At 50.9% G+C, this 22,261-nt stretch overlaps 1 protein-coding gene across 7 annotated transcripts in view; it reads right to left on the bottom strand.

The window, feature by feature from the left end:
* The window catches only part of DAG1 (dystroglycan 1), a 53,768-nt gene that overhangs the window by 23,993 nt on the left and 7,514 nt on the right, over positions 1-22,261 (bottom strand). The window contains exon 1 of one of the 7 annotated variants that reach the window (XM_068419877.1): positions 21,270-21,287. The exons of 3 other annotated variants lie outside the window; for them this stretch is intronic. The gene's annotated coding sequence lies outside the window, so the exon portion shown is untranslated. Of the gene's footprint in view, positions 1-15,378; positions 15,622-15,915; positions 15,934-16,280; positions 16,303-21,269; positions 21,288-22,261 lie in introns of those variants that run through there. 3 more of the 7 variants (XM_068419873.1, XM_068419876.1, XM_068419872.1) reach the window with 3 other exon arrangements.

The raw sequence follows: 22,261 nt of genomic DNA, 5'->3' as shown, positions 1-22,261 counted from the left end.
CACTGCAGTCAGGTAGAACTGCCATGCTCCTGGCTGCTGGCAGCAAACAGGCGAATGAGGATATAAATGTCCCCCAACAAGCACAGGACTCCAGATGATGACTGAGGACAGCTTCACCAGTGCCACCTCACTCGTTAACCACTGCTTGCACCCTGCAAGCGAGCTCCGTCTCGAGGGGGGGGCTGGCAGAGAAGGGCGATGGATCAAAGGTACAAAACAAATCCTTCCTGGAGGAAGCTGGAGGAGAACACAGTGGGATGCGCTGGGGCACGAGGGCAATGGGGAACAAGAGCCCACGCTCTCCTCTAATAAAAGGACTCTGAACTAACCTGAACCAGGCTCAAAGCCAAACAAAACAAGGACATCCTCCCGAGACCCAATGGGGTTGTGAGCATGAATGTTAACACTTCACGTGGGTTAAAAAAAAAAAGGGTGGGATGGGATGGGACAGTTTTGTAGAAGGTGGAGTTACCAAGGCAGCACTTCTGGCTCAAGCAGCACTTCGTGACAGATAGCAGGATCCCGGACGGCATTCAGGGAAGCGATGACTCGCATTCCTCTCCAGGCATCTTCTCCTGGCTGTTACTGGAAAGGGCACGTAGGCTAAATATACAGCTGTAGCAGGGCAGAGCGAGGGTCCGGCTGCCGAAGGGCACACAGCCTAACCTGGCTCTGGCTTCACTTGGGTTTCTAGTGCACAGCCAGAGCAAGCCCCTCAAAACGCCACTTGTGACTCCTGATTTTGTCTGGAAACAGAGTGAGAGAGTGTAGAAGTCCTAAAATTTAATTCTGTGTTTAAGGGAATGTAAGCTAAAGCTAGTACTAAAACCCACAGGATATTAAACTACAAGAGGTTAAAACAAACTAAAAAAAAAAGACGGGGCTAAGAGCTCCTTCCGCACAAATGCTATAAAAATGCATACTTTGAAGACAAACATGACAGGCATGTATATGTACACACGCATACAAACGCTTTATCAGTTTCCAAGAGTCAGTAAAAGCCAGAACTCAAGGCACCAAGATAAAACAGGTATTTTTGACTCTAGATTTCTCTTTTGCCAGGAAAGCTTCACATCTTGCTGAATCTGCTTGAAGTTCATTCCAAAGTGAAGACAGCAGCGTTCACTTTGGACGGAAAAGCATTTTAGCAGAAGCCATCCTGTGGGAGAGCCCGGGACAGAGGACACATGGGGTGGCAGAAGGGCCTGGAGGGGCAGCTGACAGCAATGAGACCAAAGCACCCCTCTGAAAAATTAGAGCGATTTCAATTTGCACCACGAAAGAGTTCTCTCACTGGTTAGTGTACACAAGGCAGCAGACCAGTCCCCGTGACACCGCACTCTGATTTGAGTGGCACTTGTTGTTGGAAACATTGGAAGCAGAAGATTTAGGACTTGAGATAAATTCCCCAGCCCTCCATGGGCTCCCCATGCTTGTGTTCACTGAAGTCTGATTCTGGACTCTCTAGAAACAATTTACATGAGGGTCCAACTGGTTTTCATGCAAATTTGCACGAACAAAGCTGAGTTTTATATAGTTCTAAAACTAACATGGACTTCTGTACCAAAATGCAAGTCCTCAAGGATACCAAGATCGGCCCAGACTGCCTCTGCCTTCCCCAAGCATGCTAAGAACAGCCCAGACTGTGTCTCAGCCATCCCTGTCCGTGAGAGGCACAAATGATGATGTCTAAAAAAGCAAAATAAACTTTGTCTAACAAAGGCAGCCTAACAAGGGATCTAGAGGACCCCTGAGCAGCTCTAGCGACAAAGTACAGCTGAGGCACCCGATGACAAGACGAGAAAGCACAAACCTGCACGAAGCAAGATACAAGACGTGACTTTTTAAATGCGAGGCCTACGAGGCATGAACTCGACGTTGTATTTCTCAGCAGGCAGGTCGTTCCCCGGCTAGCGCCGAAGGACATGCGTGAGAGCAGCTGGCGTGACAGTCACCACTGCGTGCCCTGTCCCCTGGCATCACTCACCATCCACCAGCTGTTTCAAGTCTAATTCACACCAGCTAACGACCTTTGACAGAAGTCAGCCGGCTGGAAAGCAGGTCTCTATCGAATGTGCTGCTTCAGAAACGGGTTTAAACCAAGGCACCAAGAGGTGACCACAGTCTTTCCTCCACCCCATGCTCCAAAGGGACAAAATCATCCACAAGCCTCCAGCAGCACCTGAAAGCTCAGCTGAAGCCCAGAAAAATACTTCCTCCCTAAGCTGCCCTGTTGTACTACCCAGGAGACGTTCTCTTCAGATGTAGCCACGAGCACGGAAACCAACGAGGCTAAAAAGATTTGCATCTCCTGCTTGATTTCTTAATTGAATTAAAGGCTGAACAAAGCCCCTTACGAGGCTTCAGAGAATCCACGCGGAAGAGAAATGACGAATATCCTAATCAGAGAGGAAGCTTCCACTGGACATTTGTCTTTTTAGTACTAAAGAGTCCACACAAAAAGAGAAAGACCCCGAGGGATAAACTCCCACATCCAGCAAGGCAGGAAATCTCGCTGAAGTTTCCACCACAGTTTGGCTTTCACTAGTCACACAGAGGAGAGCGGCAAGCTTTGGTGTGTCCTTTTAGCCAAAACCCTTCCACCTACCTGCCTGCCTTTAATTTTTTTTTTTTTAAATAAAAAAAGGTATAAAGCTCTTTCTGTCAAGTTAGCAAGCAGAAGCTATTAGAGGGGCGAAGGACAGGCTGATGGGCAGGGTAGTCCTGCAAAGCCCCTTCTTAGAAAACCGGATCGTGCTTCCAGATCCTGCTCTGAAGGAAACCCTTTGCTAATGGTACCGAGGCAGGCAGCGAAGCGCGGGAGCACCTGAGCACGGGCAGCTTGGGCAGGTGTGCCTCTAGTGTGAGGAACAAACAGCCCAAGGGTTGCACGAACCAAATCCAAATCTGGAAAAAAAAAAAAAAAAAAAAAGAGAATCTTGATGAGGTTTCATATTCAAGAGGCGCCTCAAAATGCTGTTTGGCTGGAGTGCTTTCTGCAGAGGCAGCCACATTCCAAGGGTTTATAATCACCTTCTGGGTATTCCACAAAATTCCTCAGATAATGAAATATTTCAAGAGGATCCTTGAAAGCGTGTAAGCACCATCATTTCCTATAGGCTGATGTCACAGCACCAGGGCTGGGGCACTAAGCACAGGACTGGAAGGCAAGGCTTAGGGTCTCTCCCCCACCTGCCAGGGACCTGACTGCCCAGCACAAGATTCGCTGCTGCTGCGGAAGGGATGTAAAGCACAAACAGCTGATCTTAAGCGGGCACACGAAACGAGGCGACAACACCAACAAAAAGCCATTTTCAGCCCTTCAGTTACGTACGCAGCATCGTTTATATTCTCTGTGGCAGCGTAACTAAGGGCAGGCACAGTCTGTTTAGAAACATCCTGCCGTTCCATAAGCGTTACCACCCCACCCTGCAACTAAAGCCAAGGCATTAAGATTCAGCCTCATGGAGTTGCTCAGCCCTGATTTATTACTCAGCTAGCAAGACTGCCACAGCTCTTCATTTAAATATATTTACCACCCAGTGATTTATGCAGAGCGGCCAGGGCATCAGCTGTGGACCTGCAACTTTTGATGTGTCTCATGAAAACTATTCTAAACGCTTCTTGGCAGAATGAGATATAAATGTTCCAACTTTAACCATCAAGCATAAAACGGGAAAGCTGCAAAACGAAGCAGCATTGCTCCCATGCCACAGAGGCAGAGAAAGCTTCTGATGGAGGAATTAACTCCTTGAAGATCAGTAGGGTTCCATTCTCTTAAACCCACAGAAATTCAGGAGTCACCAAAACCCAAACCGATAACCTCTTCCCGCAGGTACACATTTTCCGAGGTGCCTTCTCCTCTTGCTAGAGACCAGGGAGCAAAGGGCTGGACTGCTTCAGTAAAACTGTCTGCTCTTCACAATAACCTCTGGCGCGAGCTGGCCAGCCTTTCGTTCACATAGTAAATCTGAAAGCAACAGATCACCGACAGCACAAGCTCACCGAGGCAGAAGGACAGTGTGTGGCTTCACAGGTCCATCTGCTTCCCAACTGCTCTGGAGCAAGAACATTGATGTAAATGAAAAAGCAAAGATGAGCACCTTAGAAGACAAGACACTAACAGAGTCTGCATTGCATTCCTGCAGCATTAATGTCACTGCATTATCTTTCAGCTCAATTACCTTGTTTACTCGCACTACATAATTAAAAAATAACCCTCATCTGGTTTTGACCATGACCTTCATGGCTTCAGCTAGGAGTGGGGAAGGCTGGAGCTGCTCATTGCAGGTCCACCAACGCAGAGAGAGCTCCAGCTTTTCTCCCCACCCTGCTCTGGTATTGAGAAATATCAAGAGACAAGCTGAATTATTTCAACGCGAGAACCATTCCGACTACTTCATTCAGGATCTGGCCAAAAAGGGCTTTACCTTTAGAGAAACAACCCTGACATGCACACAAAGCCAGCATGATCGACTAAATACATTGCAGGGTGACGTGGCCCCTCTCTGCAAGCAGTCAAAGAAGTTTCAAGGGTTGCTCCAAGCAATGCCCCCGCAGCAATTCCAACACAAGCACATCCTGCCAGTGCCCCAATTCCACACACAAGAAAGTCCAAGGGACTGAAAAAAATTGCTTCCCAGAAAGCATGGTTTTAAATCCATTTCTGACAGGTTTCAGCTTAAATTAAATGAAAGTCTTCCTATGGCAGCAAAGATACTTACCAGGAGTTTCTGTAGACTCCTGACTTTTCCTGCTGGCAGGGAAAGCCCAGCAGATAACTGGAAAAAAATAGGATCGAATTGACCTGCTCAGCCACCAGACACGTTATTTAAAACTGGGCAAAGGCAGAGTACGTGCAGGAAAAGGGGAGGCAGACAGACAGCAAGGACAAGACACGGAAAACTGATATTTTTCTTCCATAAGCAGCCACAGAGTGTAACACATTTGCAACAGTTAACTAGCTAGCACAGCATCTGCTATCAGTCCTCAAAAAACGGTCCCAAGTTTTCACCACAGCAGAAAAATCCTGTAATTTCTCCCATCCTCACAGGAAATCCACCTTGTACGGGTCAGAGTGGGTGGAAACAAGACCTCCATGTTTTTTGAGGGGGAAAAAAATCCAAGTTGCAGTGTATTTCAAATAGCGTGGGCACAGGCTGCACCCCTCTGTTTTGCCTTGCCATTGGAGCTTCCTCACAGCAGACCAAAGACTGCAGCCTGCCTTCCCAGCGCGCTGACACCGTGTCCCACGGCTTCCTGGGTGACAGTCCGGCCGGCTGCGAAGGGACAGCAGCGGGGACTCACAGCTGCACCAAGACACGGAAGATGGCAACAGCTGTGCCTTCCTGACTCAAGTGAGCAGATTAAAACATGAATTTAAGTTGTAAAGAGGAAAAAAAATGGAATAAGAAGATGGGACAGATCCTGTACCGACTGCTTTCCCAGTGCAAAGTAACATAGCGAAGCATTGATGACTACCTACTCCTTCTGCAAGAATCCCAGGAATGGGGGCGAAGTCATCACAGCTCCAAGGTACGCCCCAGGAAAGCAGTCAGGATGCCATTCCAAGGCAACAATGAACATTAAACCAGCACTCAGCTGGGTTTTGTACCAGTTCAAGTCTCTCCGAGCCAAGCATCATCTCTGCTTGCTCCCCACATGTGCTCTGGACACCCAAAACCCCACTCTCCCCTTCACGTCTGCATTTCTTAGCCAAGTTAGGCGCACTCTGCCTTTGCAATCCTCTGCAACAGCACTGCCTCTATGCCCACATTTTCATTACTTTGAGCTCTGCTCACACAGAGCCACGTTCTCTGCCTTGAGGCACTCGGAGCAGAGCCCAGCCCCAGGCACAGTCTGTGCTGACCCTGGGAGAGAAACAAGGACAACCCCGCTCCCCAGCCCACCAACCACCCACCGCAGTCCTGAGAGCACGTAACAGCAGACAAATACATTTGTCCTTAACCCCTCCAAGCCTTTTCTTCTGAATCCACCCCCCCTAAGTCATTCTTGCTTCGATTTCTGCTCAGCACCCACCTGATCCTCACTACTAAGGCCATGCCCAAACCCCAGTGATCAGTTTAAGAGGGCATCCCCTTACTGGCACCCACCGGACTCTCCTCGCTGCTCACACAGTCACATTCCTAGGGCTGTTCTTCTATCTCAGTGAATCTGAAACGCTTCCCAGAAAACCCGATGGCTCATTGCTATCAAACAGCCGCGGAGCACATAAACAGCTTAGTGAGAGCGTAAGGGCTGTATGAAGAGAGATGCTCAGGCGCCACAGGAAAAATGCAGCCTTGGAGTCGCGGAGAGGCGGTTCGGCTCTGAAGGTGTGTTCAGCTTTACAGCAGTGCCGCAGATGCGGGGAAACAATTAAACTGCTTATCACAGTACGGCCCATTCAGCCTCCAGAGCGGGAGAGCAATTCCCATCCCCAGGTGGCAAGCGCAGCAATTAGGTACCCAATTACGTGCACCACAGCTTCGCTTTGCTCGTGTTACTTTATTTCAATGGTTATACAGTATTTCCTTGGCTTACTGGCAGTAAAAGATAGTAGGTTCAGGGAGAACCTGTGAGGTCTCAGCCGAGACCAGGCTGGTCCCAGGGGAACTATTTGCACATTGTACCACGTTTGGAGGATGCCGAACGGTCCGCGTGTGACAAGTCGTTCAGCAGAGCCAGTGACAAAGCCTGGTCACAACCACTGTTTCCTCACCTGGAGGGGGCTAGGCTGAAAGTTTAACAAGAAAAAAAAGCAGTTACACTGCAGCCAGGGTTCGTCTTCAGCTCTACAACAGCCCACCTCTGAAGAGCAGCTCTGGATTGGCGCTTGAGTCTCTTCTGGGCTTAATAACGGGTTGTAGAGGAAAAATGTGGTTTTAGCAGCTCAGAGAAGCTATGTCAAAAATAACCTGGCTTACTGGTTACAGTCACCGAGCACTCACTGAGCAGGTCTCTGATCAGGGACAACAACGCTGTGTCTGCACCACAGCATCACCGTCACCGGCTGTGCGCTGGACGGGAGAGGATGCCCTCCCCAACACCACGAAGGTGTCTCACATAAAGCAGTTAGTTTTTAAAACAGCAAACAGCCAGGACTCATTTGCCAGCCTCCCCAAAGGAAGCATTTTTTTCCCAGTTCAGACAAGGTCCCTACTGCAGCTTTGCTGCATCTCAGCCTTGCCGCTGGACAGGCTGAACTCCTCAGGCAGACTTTTGTACCTGGCACTTCCCAGAGTCATGTACGACCACAGCTACAACAGCTGGTCAGCAGCTGCAGCGAGGATAACGATCAAGAATGATGCAGTTTTGGGACTTCGCAACTATAATCCTAAATTCAGTGCTGTCCTCCAAAGGCCTCCACTACTCTGTTGCAGCAAAGTCCAGAGCAAACAAAACCAGGTTACAGAACTGAATCACCTTCCACAAAAAAAAACAGGCAAAAAAAAAGCTTTCTAAGATACCAGGGGTGCCTCCCACCGCAGGGCAGCAGCGGAAGACAGGCTGCCTCTCATTTATTCCTCGATACCTTATGCCAGCTGGGAACTTTGCCCATTGCTGTAGGCTGAGCCTAAAACCCCCTCTCCCAACAACATATGATGTTGCTCTAGGTAATGCAGACAATACCTAAAACCTCAGGGTTGCAAATAATGAGTTAAAAAAGTCAGAATACCTGAGAATTAAGGTTGTCTGTAAGCTCATCACAGCAAGCACCACAATTCACTCCTCCACACCTTTTCCAACTTTTTGTTGTCTCTCCCTTTGAGACAGGCAAGTCCTTCACCCACCCATGGCTGTCAGCAAGCTGCCCAGGAGAGACTGGATCCTGCTCCCAGTGCTGGGGGCGGCTGGTGGCAGCACCTCCCTCCCACCCCAGCAACCATTCAGCCCCTCCGCCCTGGGCTGGAGGATGCCCTGTATGGACAGGATCTTTGAAAACCTTAACTTGACAGATCAAGTCTACAAAGCACTGGTGAACTGAGAGCCTTTCAGATGCCTGTGACCTGATAAGATACATAAGATAGGGAGCATTTTTGCTGGGAGAGGAGATGGCACGTCCTGGTTGGGGCTGCCAACCTTCCAGCCATTGTGCCACACCAAGTACCTCTCAATGCAAGCACTTAGTTTCTGTTTGGTTTTGTAAATACTGACCACCTAAAGCTTTTTTTTTTTTTTTTTTAATCCTTTAACTCTTGGAAATGGCTGAACTGCTTTTGCTGAAAAGCTGAAACAAAGCCTGCGGCAGAGCCACAGCATGGGAAATTCCAGTTCAAGAGTTAAATGCAACTCCACCATCAGACAGTCTCTGCAGCAGGAGCAGTGTCACCCAGACACTCACCGCTCCTCCACACTGGCCTGGGGAGGAAAAACTGCCACAGCAGCTAAAGCAGGCTACCCCACACCCAGTTTTAGCCCGAATCCACTCCAAGTGGGAATTAATGCAGGGAAGTCCTGCAACAGGGACTTCTGCCTTTGCTCTAGAATCTGAACTAGTTGGAAACCCGAAGGAAGCAGCTCCCAAATGCGAGCCCTGTTTAGGCAAGGTGGTGCTGTCTGAGCGGAGATTGAAAATAACATTTTGCTGCTGCAAAAAGTAGTGTTCCTGAGGTCTTTATTCTGCACTGTAGTGCTGTCTGCTCCCTTCTTACTCCTTTTCTCCCCTGGGAAAGCCATTGCTTTCTTGCACTGCTCTTTCACAAAAACAAGAAGCAATCTGAAGAAAAACTGATAAGAGGACTCGGGGCAGATGTGCCTTCATTTTTTTTTAAAAGATATCCGCTACCTACATCAGCAGTGCCCCAGTGAAGCCAAACTACTGCGACTGGAGATGGGTGCCCTGAAGCACTGCAGGCAACGAGTTATCCAGCCCAGCTGAAGCAGCCCAGAGACGTCTGATCACATCACCTAAAAGTCTATGGCTTATTCTGGGTTTTGCAAGGACCAGTGCACAGAACCGGAGTGGATCCGAAGCACTGGGATAACACCTACTCTGACACAAGCACGTCAGCCAGAAGGAAAGCTGAGAGGCTGGGAAAAACATTCATAATGTCATTTGTGACAGCAGGTTTGCTCTGCTTGGAACATACACTGCCAACACACCGGGGAAAAATGCCTAGGGATCAACAGATAAAGGCTTTTCACCTTTCAGCCTGTAATTTCATGTAAATCAGGTTGTCCTGCTACCAAAAGGCAGCAACCCCAACGCAAGGTGCTCAAAAAAATCAGGAGCGGCAGCAGCAAAAATCAAGTATTCACGCCATGGCTAAAGCCCTTCAGACCCCCAATGACCAGAGGGTCCCGCTCCCCTTTCTACAAGTGCAGTTCTGCAATCCGGAGCTGCACAGCCTTCTCACTTGTCAATGCAGGTGATCCCCTCAAAGAATCACCACCTTAAAATAGGGTTTTGTCCACAGAAATAACTCCAGGCTCCCCTGAGATATGAAGTCATGTTTTGAAAAGCAACAGTGCAGCAAATTCAATTAACTAATCGACTCTGCCTTCTACTTGGGCAACGTGGAAGCAAGATTTCCCAAAGCCCATGCCCAAGACGTAACATGTTATTTACTAGGCATGCTGCTGTGACCCTTCCAGCGTGATCTAGAGGGTCTGCCCCCACCACCCCACTTCTCGTGGCCTCCTGGAGCAGGGAATCCTTCACGGAGCATGCCATGCCCCAGAAAAAATGAGAAAACTACCCCACTGTCATCTCCAACCCCGGTAAAGGCTGGAGGGGCTTGGAGAAGACAGGCACCAACCAAGCCGGAGGCAAACAGTAGCTCTTCAGAGGAATAAACCACTCCGTCAGCCTGCTGTGATTGATAAGTACATCTGCCAGTCCCCACCTGCTGCTCACATTCCTGGCATTGCTTTCCGCAGCATTTTCTCCCTGAGAAGGGACCGGCTGCTTATCAACTGCTGCAGAGCAGATTTAAAGGAAGGGAAACAGGCCCCAGCTTAAACAAAACGAAGAGATTTCAGGCCCCGAGCGTGCCCAAGACAGTTTTCTTGCATAAGAGCGAGGAACCTGCTGAAGGGGTTTATTCCAGGAGCCCTTGCAGGTTCAGAAACTTATAACGGGTGTTAAGCGCTCCCCTTTGCTCGCCCCTGCCATCATACCTCTATTAAATGCCTGGCAGATAAAGCAGGTGCTAGGGGCTCCAGAAAAGTCTCTCTACCCTCCAGCTGCTCATGCCAAAGTAATTTTCTGCACTGGTCAACCACCCCCTAGAATCAAAGGGAGATAAGGGTGAGCACAGGGCAGCCTCCCCAGAGGGGCGAAGGCTTCGCTGCCTTCCCCGCAGCGGAGGGCTGATGAGCACGGACAGCCGGCAGCCCAGCTGTGCAGAGCAGCAACGGATACTGCTGGCAGTGAAGGAGCAGGAGTTTAGTTCTGGTTTTCAGCCCTGGAGATGGGGTGGAAGTTCCTCCTTTTCTTCATGTTAGTTTTAACACGGCAAGAAGGCAAAGGAAAATAAACCCATACAACTATAGCGGAGCCTCGAAGCAGAGGGAGGGACGGATGGATGCTTGTTGTCAGAAGAGGAAAAAGCAGCTCCAACAAACTCTCAAGAGCTCAGTGTCTTAAAGATCCTGAACTCTCTGTCAAACTAGATCAAAATTAGCTATTAGCATCAAATTTATTAGAGCGCATACCCTGAAATCGTATCAGCCTGGTTGCCGCAGGGAGGCCAGGCGAAGCGGGGTTTCTGGAGCTTGGGTGCCCCAGCACCCTCCTAAAAGCGCTTTCCTTTCCCTGAAAGAGGCACAAACACAACTGCAAACAAGTCTACCAGTTTTTGCTTATTTGTCAACTTTGGGGAAGGAGGGAGAAGGCAGCAGGAAATAAACGCAGCTTTCCCTGTGCCTGGATGAGGAGCAAAACGCAAACCAGCTTTTTCTTTCAGCCAGGGGTGGTTATTTCCATCGACAGGCAGTACCACTCCTTACAGCAGAGCAGAGGTGCCTTTATAAATGAGGGTGAATGAAACACAACATCTGACTTATCCCGGATGCTCCTGGGGAAGAGCCCAGAGCCGTGGCTCGGCAAGCAGGACACCCCAAACACCATCAGAGCAGAGCAGCTTCCCGACCAGTTTTGGAGGGTATTTCCCAAAGCTGCCACGGCCGCTCTTCCCAAGGAGCCAAAAGCGAGCGGCAGGGAGGGGAAGGGGAGGGCGAGCCAGGTGTGAGCAGCATTTGATTAGCTGGGCTAATGGGTGCAGCTGTCCTCCGGTTTTACGGCGCTCGGAGGAAATTTAAACAGGAACTTTCTATAAATTAACTGCCCATAAAATGAGCATGTTTTCTTAACGCACCAGAAGGTCAGGAAAGGTCTACCCAGCCCCACCGTTCCCAGGACACGGCAAACAGCTGCTGCAGTCACAGTTTCTCCTTCTGAAGCAGGAGGACGCGGATTCAGCCCGTGCAGCGGTGAGCCGGGGCGAGTGCGCTCGCAAAGCCATCAAAGCCATTCTCCAGTCACACCGCAAACTAACAATTTACTCTTCCCCTCAAATCCCCAGTGCAATCCAGATGTCTAAGTAGCCTTTGTCCCAGAAAGTAAACTATGCAACGGGCTCAGAAAGAGCCACAGCTCCGCTTGCCAAAGTCCTCGCAAGGCTGTTTATTCTGCAGGAGGGACAAACACATCGATTTCAACTCCTTCCAGGTCAAAGCTGCAAGCTATAAAGTGGTTATAGACACTGTTCCCAACCCTTCGGGCTTCCTCTTCCTTGAGAGGATTATTTAAGAGGTCAGAGTTGGCTGTTAGGGATATTCCATTGATAAAAATGCACCTGACAGGTTCCTAGTTTTGAGGAAACCAGGGTGGGAAAAGCCAGGAGGGGTGGGAAAAGCCAGGAGGGGTGGGAAAAGCCAGGAGGGGTGGGAAAAGCCAGGAGGGGTGGGAAAAGCCAGTGCAGCAAACATGGGAAATAAAATAAATACAGCAAATTGCTTAGGGTGCCTTAGGAGGACCGGTGTGCGTGGTGGGGTGCTCATTCCCCGCAGTCCCCTTGAGCCATGGGAGCAGAGCCCCTGGCAGCGAGCACCCCGGGAAGGGCTGTTTCATGGGGGGACAGGCTGGCTGGTCCCAGGGAAGGAGGAGTGAGTTATTTGGCCGAAGGGTTGAATTCCTCCGGCAGCACAAGGAGGGCAAGCCCGCAGCTGTGCCTGTCCCGGGGTAAGGGACCCACACCAGCTGGGGAAGGGGTTCGTGGCGCTGGGTGGCCCCCCAGCACCCTGCTCCGGGACAGCCGGGGAAGATCAGCAGGTCTCCCTTGCTGGGGGGCTCAGCGCAGAGCCCTGCCGGCAGCACCCCAGGGAGAAGCTGTCCAAAAGACCTGCGGAAACGTTGGGAAGAGTTGAAAATAGAGTATGGGCAATGTACACTGACCAGCCGTACAGCTCTTCCAGGGATATTTGAAGCATTACTACAGTTGCATTCCAGTCTTTGAGTATATTTTCTATAAATAAAGTATTTTAAGTCACTTTGTTTCAAAACTTATGATAATAGTCAAGCGCAGTGCGATGCTTCAAATGTCAGACCTGCAGGCTCCCAGCCAAATTTGCTGCTGATTTTTAAAACTCTGCTGTTACCTTGGTTATAGCATAGGATCATCTTTGGGGTTTTTTCAGGTGCTTTTCTACAAACGCATTTATTCTGTGTTATAACATTAGGTCTCTACCGATATATCAAGCCTGAGTTCTGTGGATTAACACATCTTTGTTCACAAACCAACACCACTGGTTTTATTTTCAAATCTAGATTGTTTGGTTTTTTTTTCCCCTTTTTTACAGGCCAATAAGCAAAGAAAATACACCAGTAATCCTACATGCAAAGTAACTCTCTCTGGACTGAGGTATTTTTGTCATTGACAAAGCCACAGCACATACAACTGGCAGCAACTTCTGGGAGCTCCGTTTGAGCAGCGTGCGAGGCTGCCAGGACACGAGTGCTGCACGTAACAAGTCAACGACACCACAGACACGCCAAAGCTCCCCAAACGCCCTTCTCCTCTCACAACAGGGTGTGTAGAGGGAGAACGGATCACCCTGCGCCCTAACCTGGGCACCCTGCCTGCAAACAGGTCTGGACCCAGGCACTTCAACGAAACACGCTGCATTCACAGTGGTATCTAACTCTCTTGCCTGACAGGCAAAAAGGGAAAACCCAGACGCGGCAGTCGTGGTTTTGGAAGGTCCAAAGCACTAGCAAAGAGCAGGGTACGGCTACGGGCAGGTCCTGCACCCCAGCTGCGCTGGTCGCTCTGCCCCTCCAGCTCCCACCCCAGCTGGGATACGGGTTCTTGTGCGCCAGAGACACCGACAAAACATGGCTTAACCTTCAGAGCATGGATTTCCACTGGCGCTTTACAGTACACAAATATTAATATTTGCAAATAAATCCAGGCCTGCTTAATCCAAAACACACACAGCTGTGGCCAAGCATGTGTTTTCTTTGGAGAACAGACCAGACACTCCGAGCCTGGTTGCCTTATTTTTGAAAGCCAGTTTTAAGTCAGTCGAACAGATATCGACCAAGCTGAAATACCAGCCAAGCTGAAAACCTCCTGCTTGTCAAGCTCTTGGTTGCTATTGAAAGGGGGAAAACACGCCCAAGGTACCACAGTCATCTCTACCAGCCCCACGGGGGAGGTGGAGGAGACCGGCCTGCCAGCGTGCCTCACCGGTTACCAGCTACATCAGGTCAGAGGAGCCATTCTCTGTGACCGAAGGCACATCAGTTTGCTCCAGCAGGGTTAGATGACCCCTCTATCTCCTTTCCCACCCTTACAGCTCAGGCTGTAAATCCTTCAAGGGCAGCTGGGAGCAGGAGGTCCTGGTGGAACACCACTCCTCCGCAGGGAGCCACGGCACAGCCCTTCCAAGGGTAAGGATGCTGTGTGAACCTAAAAACTGTGAAGAATGGTAATTTGTTACACTAGTATGCAGACTGCATGTAAGGAACTGCTTGTGCCTTGTTGGACATAAAGGAATCGAGGCTAAAGTGGTGTGACTTGTCTCAGGGACATTTGTCTCGGGCGTAGGGTACCCAACATACCACCAGTATGAGCCAAATAATTGTAGAGGAGCTCTGGGGAGCGGCGAGTTGCAAGGCCACCCGTACCAAGATGACCATAGCAGCGATACAGTCACACCAGGCTAAGGTTGCCTAAGCACCAGGAACGCCGGATTTGGGTATGGATGCAGCAGGGTTGAAACCTCTGAGCAAAAATAACGGGTTATTTGGGAGTCTGGGCAGAGAAAGGGAAGGACAGGGGCAATGAAGAGGTGAGTCCAGAAATAGTGGGGGGAAAAAGTGGAGAATAAGGTGTAATATAAAGAAAAAAGGAGGGTCAATCTTCCTGCGGTAGCAGCAGGGGCACGGAGGGACAGCCACGGCCCCAGTGTGCAGGCTGAACCCCTTCGGGATGCCGGGGAACCCCCCTGGACAACCTGCCGGGCTGTCCATCCAGTCTGCATCCAAAAGAGCTGCCGTGGGGGGGCAAACCCGGACGGACTCGCACCCCAACACAGAGTGGTGTGGGAGGGAAGGGGGACACGTTTGTGATTCAGCATTAGGGTGATTCGTCAGGTTTAGCAGTAATAATTACCAGCTTTGGAGATGTAAGTGTGCAAAACACTCACTGTAAATTACCACCAGCGGTGTTTATTAGTGAATTAATTAATCAGTCGATAACTTGACCACTTTCCCGGTAGAGTATTGCTTCCTAATAAACATCGCAGTCTCTCGGATCAGCTACGTCTCCAGCCCACACCCAAAGGGGCTGGGTCAGAGCAGGGGCTCGGCGGGGTCTCCCAGCCCGGGGGTCTGGGCTAGCTGCTGTCTGGGTGTCTCGGTTAAGCAAAGGCGCTCGGTTAAGCCTGCGTGGGCAGATGGGATCGGGGCTGCTTGTGTTCCATGTCTGTACCACGCCCGACACAAAGAGGCTGTGACCCGCCGCTGAAAGCCGTGCTCGCCGCCGCCACGGCGTGAGCACATCGCTGGCCACGCTTTTAACGGCTTCTAATAATAAACCGGGATAAAGAGCTGAAAAGCGTGAAGCGCCTGCGTAAAGGACACCTGCAATTAAAGGGACGCTCCTTGAGCACACCACGTCAGCAGGACCAGAGAGCTGGTCGTGCGGGGCTGGGGACAGGGCCCGCTCTTCGAGCAGGACTGACCTAAATCCTCCCTCTTTCAGACTCCGGTGGCAGCAGGAAAATGAGCTGGTCTCATTAATTTCATCTCCCACTGCCTGGTGAACTTCTTTGCAGCAAAAAAATGATTCAAAGCTATGCTGGTGACCTGGCAACTGACATCATCTCTGCAGCAGGAGGTGGGAAACGACCTGCTGCAGCATCGCTCACCTAATGGTCTCTGCTCCCCAGAGATCCTCAAGTTCTTCAGCTGGGGACTTCAGCATCCAGCCAGGACACCCAGCAAGGCAACAGCTTCTCGGCAGGGCAGTTTATACAATAGAAGGGCACGTAGTCCATCGTCAGCTGGTGGCTCAGCAAAGCATCCTCTGACACGCAGGAGACCCCGAGACCGGCACACTGCACGACACAGGCGATGCCACCAACTCCTCCCTGCGGCTTCCTCAGAGCCAAGTACACTGGGACACCCTATTTTCCTGTGATTTCCAGAGTTCAAGTCTATTTTTTAATCTGATAGTAACAGTAGAAGACTATAAAAAAACCCCACACTGGCCTGAGCGGCTCCAGAGTCGAAAATAAACATGCCAAGCCCTATTTGTGATGGAGTAAAAATAGCTTGTTTCTCATCCCTTCCCAGGACCTCTGCTTCGTACACAAAAGCTTCACAGGTTAACTATAAAACTACCAGACGTGGAAGGAATGTCTTGATTGGAGCTTCATGCAGTTTGGAGGAGTTCAGAAACCTACCTCAGCCCCGCAAGCGAAGGGACGCACCCTCGAAGCTCCTCTCCTGCCCAGGGCTAAAGGCCGAGAGCTGCCGATTTCCTTTAATAGAAACTACTGTCCTTCTAAAAACAAAAAAATCCTTCACTGGAATGACATCTTGTGCTCGTTCTTGGCTGGATATTTTTTAAACGACACTTATTCCAAAGAGCATTAACTATAAACCCAAGCGCAAAGCCGTGCTGCAGCCGGGCGGGCTCCCCGGGACGTGGAGCGAGCACAATCAGCGACTGCAAAGAGTCTGCGGCCGCTCTGGCTCACCGTAAGGGACATGCTTCATGGCAAGTTCTGCTAAATTAACTTTTCTCCAGTGTGTAAATGCATCTCACCTGGTACCTGCGATGCGCAGGCCTGAAGAGAACAGAAAAACCAGACCCAGGAGAGCAGCACCGCGGGAAAGCTGTCACTGAGTTTAATCGTTACATCATTTCTAATGACAGATCAGCCGGACCCACAAGCCAGCACCAACCTATTTACGACGCGGGCTTAATAAAAGGACCAGAGGAGAATTTGCAACGCATCCAAAACCTGCTAGTATTTATACGTGCACTAAAATGCACCCTGGGCATCCCTAGCACCATGGGAGCCACTGGCCCCGGTGCCTTCCCAGAAATGGCCGGCAGCCGGCCCGGGAGGGACGGGACGGTCCCGGGCTGCCGGCACATCTCCCTACAAGGCAGTCCCGACAGCGGCACATGCAGCCGTCCATCTGCTGCCGCGTTCTCCCGAGAGCACCCGTCCAGCTTTAACCCCCCAGACAACCCGCGGCAGGCAGCGGTTCTGCGGCACCTCCAGATGCCCTTTGCCAGCGGACCCACCGACGAGCGCCACGCTCCAGTGCCGGCTCCGCTTTCGCCGTTACAATTCACCTCCAGAAACCTGGGCTCAAACTGAGGCGGCATAAATCAAGCCGTGATTTGGGGCTTTGAGTGAGGTGCAGCGACAGCTCGGCGGAGCTCTTAGCACAGCCACGCTCATTTTAAGTGACAGGGACAAGGAAAACAAATTTTCTTGCTAAATAAACACTTAGTTTAGCTGGTCATATTGAAAAGCTCAATGTTTGCATTTTAGATTATGTTCTTAAACGTGCCCACATCACATTCAAGGGTAGCGTCTAGTGAGATCTGTTACGCAGGTCCCTAAAGTTTCCCCCACTTGATCAAAGCAAATCTTGAGTCCAAGACTTCAAGACATGGGACAGCCATAGTCTCCCCCCAGCTATTTCTTCCCATGATTAAGCACCCTAGCAAATAAATGAGAAAAAAAGTGCACCTTCTCCAGGTTTTGTCTGGCCGCCTCCTCTTTCATCATTTATGGTCAAAACTGTTCCAGAGAACAAGGAGAGCGATCTGGCACTTGCCAGCTCTCTTGTCCCACCTGCCTACACACTATCACTGAAGAGTCACCTCACCAGATGCTTCAAGGTAGAACTCACAGCTTGTCTTATTTACATTAGTATTTTGCGTGAGCTGTTACAGAAATACTGCTGCTCTCGAAGGAGGCTGCTCTCAAGTCCCCTGCTCTCCTCGCCTGCCATCGCTTTCCATTCTTTTAGCTTATTCTGAAAGGGCAAGACTCCTGCAAATAAATTTTCTGCTGAAGTCACAGGCATGGCTGTAACAGCCCGGCCACCAAACAAGCACCAAGTAACCGACATGCCAATAATCTCACCCCGTATGCGCAACCCAGGATTTCAGCTCATACTTCCACAGAAATAACCTCCACCCCCCAACGCGTGCATTACAGTGACGCTCCCGTCCCTGACGCACGGCCATGCAGTGCATCATGCTTCCTTCCTACTCCACTGCACTCTTCCTCCTATTCAACGGCCCATGAAGAGCTCGAGAGATCACGCAACCCCAGGCCCACAAGCAGCATGTGTTCTCCTGCAGTGGCAAAGACTTGGAAACTCAATGTTCTGTAGAGAAAGGAATAGCTGTACCAGGGCAAATCATGCCTGACAAATTTGGTGGCCTTCTACAGGGTTACAGCACCTGATGTCATCTACCTGGACTTGTGCAAAGCATTTGACACTGTCCCGCATGACATCCTTGTCTCTAAATTGGAGAGACATGGCCTTGACAAATGGACCACTCGGTGGATAAGGAATTGGCTGGATGGTCGCACTCAAAGAGTTACGGTCAACGGCTCAATGTCCAAGTGGACACCAGTGACGAGTGGCGTTCCTCAGGGGTCGGTATTGGGACCGGTCCTGTTTAACATCTTTGTTGGTGACATGGACAGTGGGATTGAGTGTGCCCTCAGCAAGTTTGCCGACGACACCAAGCTGTGCGGTGTGGTCGACACGCTGGAGGGAAGGGATGCCATCCAGAGGGACCTTGACAGGCTTGAGAGCTGGGCCTGTGAGAACCACATGAAGTTCAACAAGGCCAAGTGCAAGGTCCTACATGTGGGTCAGGGCAATCCCAAGCACAAACACAGGCTGGGCGGAGAATGGATTGAGAGCAGGCCTGAGGAGAAGGACTTGGGGGTGATGGGTGATGAGAAGCTCACCATGAGCTGGCAATGTGAGCCTGCAGCCCAGAAGGCCAACCGTATCCTGGGCTGCATCCCCAGCAGCATGGCCAGCAGGTCAAGGGAGGGGATTCTGCCCCTCTGCTCCGCTCTCGTGAGACCCCACCTGGAGTACTGCGTCCAGCTCTGGAGCCCCAATAGAAGAAGGACATGGAGCTGTTGGAGTGAGTCCAGAGGAGGCCATGAAGATGCTCAGAGGGCTGGAGCACCTCTGCTCTGGAGACAGGCTGAGAGAGTTGGGGCTCTTCAGCCTGGAGAAGAGGCGGCTCCGGGGAGACCTTCTAGCACCTTCCAGTATCTGAAGGGGCTACAGGAAAGCGGGAGAGGGACTTTTCACAAGGGCAAGTAGTGACAGGACGAGGGGGAATGGTTTTAAACTGAAAGAGGGGACATTTAGATTAGATATTAGGAAGAAATTCTTTAACTGTGAGGGTGGTGAGACACTGGCCCAGGTTGCCCAGAGAAGCTGTGGCTGCCCCCTCCCTGGCAGTGTTCAAGGCCAGGTTGGACGGGGCTTGGAGCAACTGGGTCTAGAGGAAGGTGTCCCTGCCTTAGTTTGGAACTAGATGATCTTTAAGGTCCCTTCCAACGCAAACCATTCTGTGATTCTATGATTCTCCCTGGCTCATCCTCCCAAGGCAGACGTGCCCCGACCTGCCTGAAGACCCGCAGCAGCATCACGGCCAGCTTTGCAGTCCTTTTAATCCAGTGTTACTTCCAGAGGAAGCATTTCCACCTCTCCCATCCCACTCCTCTCCCCTCTTTGTGCTGGTACAAGTGTTACAGCTGCACAGAGAAGTGGATGGGGGAACAGACACACATCAAAGAAATCCAGCAAGTGGCAAACAAGAGGCTAGTTTCCATCTGGCTCAGCTTCCTGGGTGGATGCAGGGTCTGCAAGACCCCTTCTCTTTTCCCTTGCACCAGCATAAGTGAAAGGCAGGACCTCTTCTGCCAGCAGCACCAGCTCCCACCAACCAAAGCAGCTGTGCACGCCAAGTTTGGACCCTGTAAAAAACCGTGCTGTGGGAGAGCACTGCACAAAGTCACCAAAGAAAACCCAAACGATTCCAAAAGGTAGAGGGGAAAAAGAAATTAAACTGGTTTCAGCTGGACATCTCCCGTTCATTTCCCACTATTGTTCTGACCAGCACCAGAGCAGCACACACGGACAGCGAGGGCCGCCTCCCACGGCCAGCTGCATCCCGGCACCGCGATCCCCCGGCAGCAGAACTCTCCCGCTGGATCTATTCCACATCAACAGCCCGCTCGAGCACTGCTGGGCACACCGCTGCAAGCAGGCCAGTGACCTGATGCACGTTGCTTTTCAGCTACTAAGCCACTTTAAAAGACATCTAAAAATACATTAAATGCTTTTCTCATGTGACTTTTCTATGCAAAGGACTGCTCTAAAGCCTGCCAACAGCAAATGGAACCAGACGCTGCTGCAAGACCTCTCTCCTGAATGAACGGCCTCCACATCAACTTGTGTGAGTCCCAGAGCCCAGCCTAAGGGCCCGGAGCAATAATGCAGGCTGCTCGGCAGCACCAGCTACTGCTGTAGCACCGTTTTCCCCAAAGGGCTGCGCTCCTGTTCAGGATCACCACCCAGACGGGGAGCAGCAGTGTTTTGCGTTGTTTCTGCTCCAGAAGGATCTTTAACTAGTTACACCCAGACCAGTTCAAATGTATCCTCCTCCCAAGCAAGCCTAAGGATGAAAAATAACTTCCCAGCTCTGCTGACACAGGTAATTCCTCCCCATTGAGGAGAAGCGAGGTAAACAGGACAACTGTTTGCCTTCAGAAATGCTTTGCAAATCAGCTCAGCTGGCTGCTAACACAAAGCCCACGCAGGAAGACACTGGCCACTTCAATCAGCTGATCCTCAAGACCATCTCCTTAGATTAGATTTACATCACCAAGTTTCCCACCAAGACTCTTCCTCCACTCCCGGTAGGGAGCAGACAGGTTTTCTGCTTCTTTGAGATGTGGAGCCATGTGCTTACAAGCTTCTGTACGTGCCTGGGTCTGCTTTGAACCACTGGGAAATGAAAGGTGTCTGCTCCTGGACGAGTTCAGGCTGCAGAGCTGAGCCATCTGCTTCTGCTGATACCGGGGGCGGCTTTTCCTCGCTCCAAAGCAGGCACCTAGCCGGGTGCCCAGGCGGCTCCCAGCTTCAGCTGACCTTTTCCAGTTGGCACAGCCCAAGACTGCTGGTCCCAAACAGGGCTCAGAGTCAGCTGCGCACGACTCGCTAAGAATCATCATCTTAAGTTGCTTAAAGAAGAACCCCACCCCTAAACACAGGGAGTCAGCTTAGCTGGCCTAAATTCCCATATATGACCAGAAAACAGGGCTTCAGCAGCTGAAGCACTCTTCCCCGGGCTCTCAGCTGGAGTGACCAAGCAACAGCCTACACCAGTCCAAAGGACACTCCCAGGGAAGGGCTCTGCACCCAGCCGTGCTGTCTGATCTCCCTCGTGCTGGTGGGAGGCTGCTCTTCCAGCAGGATCCGAGCTGACCGACTCATCACAAAATGCAGGTACATGCAGCCAATGCACAAAGGGCAGAACCGCCCCTATATGCAGTACCTTGGTTTCATCTTAACTCCAGGAAAAAAATCAAATCCTACATCTCACTGCCTCCTCAGTTCTCTGCTTTGCTTTACGAAGCAGGGGAGAAGGTGCCTCAAACGATCTCCTGAAGCATCACATCAAGGCAATGGTTTTCCACCAGCACGTGAACAGACTGTAAGAAATCCATCAAAGGTGTGAAAGGCTTACCTGAAGTCAGGAGGATTAAGTTCGCTACACAAAGCTATGCACCTCGAGCGGAAGCTTTAGGCGCCTGCAACTCAGGGAAGAGAACAGGGCTGGAGGCTGCGGAGCTGGGGCACGCCGGAGCAAAGCGCAGAGCACCAGGATGCAGTGCAGAGGTCTGCAGGAAACAGTTTCTTCCCATGACAGCAGGACAGTACCACGACCCGTCTCCCCTGGGACACACAGGGCAGCATCCAGTTTGCAGATCAAGTCGCTGAGCCGCCAGCGAGCGATGCACGGCCCTGCCTGTCCCCACAGGTCCTGGCTCTGACCCACCAGTGCTGGGGCAGGGGGAAAGCAGGAGGTGGAGGCGAGGAGCAGTGGCACCGTTTCCACTGGACCCAACGACTAGGACATTTCGGGAGCACAGCAGGCTTCGGCACAGCCACACAGAACCAGCGCGGCGGGGAGGAGGAAGAGGAGGGTCGGGATTCCAGTTTCCAGGAATTAGGGGCACTGGTTTGAGGGGAGGGTGGTGACTGAACCACATCACAGGTCTGGAGCACTGCTTCTAGACTCCAGGAGCTCGTCCACCTCTCATCGAGGCTTTTAAGCAAACCTTCTCACGCCCGAATTAGCCATGGTAATCACGGAGTGCTTCACTCTGCCACCTTCAGCAGGCAGAACAAGTTTTTTCCCAGCTTATCACCATTACCACACAGGGGAACACCTTCTCAATGCTTTAAGTCCACAATATACAATTTTACATCTTCACCCGTAGCAAATGAACCCTTTTTCACATTCACTTTGATTACTAAGTTTTCACAAGGCTATAAAGCCCTATTCTTATAGGTCTCTTACAAACAGTTTACTCCCAAGATATCACGGCGTTCTGCAGGCAGTACTGTTACAACATGTTGCTTTAGCTTCCTCTGTACGTCTCTAAAAGGGATTTGTATTTACTCTCAGCAATTGTTATCCTCAGAGGATCAAACTTCTTACCCCCCTAAAGGCTG

Source organism: Nyctibius grandis, chromosome 29 (assembly GCF_013368605.1).
Source record: "Nyctibius grandis isolate bNycGra1 chromosome 29, bNycGra1.pri, whole genome shotgun sequence".
In the NCBI taxonomy this organism is placed as follows: Eukaryota; Metazoa; Chordata; class Aves; order Nyctibiiformes; family Nyctibiidae; genus Nyctibius; species Nyctibius grandis.
Note: the sequence above shows the minus strand (reverse complement) of the source record. Positions and strands in the feature narration are given on the sequence as shown.